The following is a 1,850-nucleotide window of genomic DNA, read 5'->3' on the forward strand; positions in this document are numbered from 1 at the left end:
CATTGAATTTCAGAAATGTGGACTGCCTCACACTCACATGTTATTGATATTAGATAGTGAGTCCAAATTATGTTCCCCTATTAATTCCCTTTCATTGTGCACTAATTTCATGCACCGGGCCACTAGTAATTATATAATTAGAACCAGGACAGCCTGTATTTGCAGTGGGCCAATGGACTCATAACACGAGCTAGAATATCAATTGTTATGCAATTCAAATACTTCTAAAGAACAAAATTATGAATTATGAAAGATTCAGGGATATCATATACCTATCTATATATATAAAAGCCTAAGCTACCATCCAACTGTCCGACCATCTGACCATCCAACTGTTCAGTAGCTATAATGCACACTGACCACCAGGGGGCAGATGCTCAATGCAGGAGCAAAAACCACAGGCATAGAAACATGGAACAGACTAACGAATCTCAGAGGGAAGGATGGGGGGGGGATGGCGGGAAGAGATTAACCAAATATTTTATATGCATACTGGAGACCCAGTACATGAAATCCATGCACTCAGGGGGAGGGTAGGTCTTTCAGCCTGGCCTGCACCCTCTAGCAGTCCAGGAGCCCTTGACAGATGTCCAACTGATGGCTTAGGCCCACTCCCCCTGGCAGAGCCAGCATAAGCTGTCAGCCAGATATCCTTACTGCTTCTGTGGATGCGGGAGAGGCTCCTGCCACCGCCGCTGAGCTCACCAGCCGTGAACCTGTCTTATGGCTGAGCAGTACTCCCCCTGTGGGAGTGCACTGACCACCAGGGGACAGCTCCAGCATTGAGTGTCTACTTCCTGGTGGTCAGTGCATATCATAGCAACTGGTCATTCCACTGTTAGGCCGAGTTGCATATTACTCTTTTATTATATAGAACTCGAGTGGTGGGGGTCCCTCGGCCTTGCCTGTAGGGACTGGGCCAAAACCATCTCTCCCACACCCCTTGAAGGGTCTCATATTGCAAGAGGTCACAGGCGAGGCTGAGGGACTCCACCGGTGAATGGATGCACCAGGCCTCTAGTTACCTATAATCACAAAGCCCCAACTGCCTCGGCCCTCAGCCCCAGCTTCGGATGGTCTTTCCACTGTTAGGCCGATTTGCATATTACTCTTTTATTATATAGGACTTGAGTGGTGGGGGTCCCTCGGCCTTGCCTGTAGGGACTGGGCCAAAACCATCTCTCCCACACCCCTTGAAGGGTCTCATATTGCAAGAGGTCACAGGCGAGGCTGAGGGACTCCACCGGTGAATGGATGCACCAGGCCTCTAGTTACATATAATAACAACTAGAGGCCTGGTGCATGAATTCATGCACAGGTGGGGTCCCTCGGCCTGGCCAGCAATTGGGGTCGAGGGGCCAATCACGGCAGGCTGGCCAGGGGGTTGGTTGTGGGAGCTCACTGCCCACCAGGGGGCAGCTCCTGCATTTAGCCTCTGCCCCCAGGTTGTCAGTGACTGTCAAAGCTACCAGGCAGTCATCTGGTCATCTGGTCATAGCAATCACTTCGGCTTTTATATATAGACTAGAGGCCCGGTGCACGGTCAGCTGGTCAGCCGGTCAATCACTTTGTTTTATATATAGACTAGAGGCCCAGTGCACAAAAATTTGTGCACTTGGGGTGGGGGGGTCCCTCAGCCCGGCCTGTGCCCTCTTGCAGTCTGGGACCCCTCAGGAGATAACAACCTGCTGGCTTAAGCCTCTTCTCGGGTGGCAGAGGGCAGGCCCAATCCCTAGGTGCAGCCCCTGGTCAGGCTCAGAGCAGGGCTGATGGGGGATTTGGGGCGCTACCCCCTGTCATGCACAGAGCAGGGTGGATTGGGAGGGTGCAATGCCACCCTCAGTCACCAG

The sequence above is a fragment of the Myotis davidii genome, unplaced genomic scaffold (genome assembly GCF_000327345.1).
Source record: "Myotis davidii unplaced genomic scaffold, ASM32734v1 scaffold273, whole genome shotgun sequence".
Classification (NCBI taxonomy): domain Eukaryota; kingdom Metazoa; phylum Chordata; class Mammalia; order Chiroptera; family Vespertilionidae; genus Myotis; species Myotis davidii.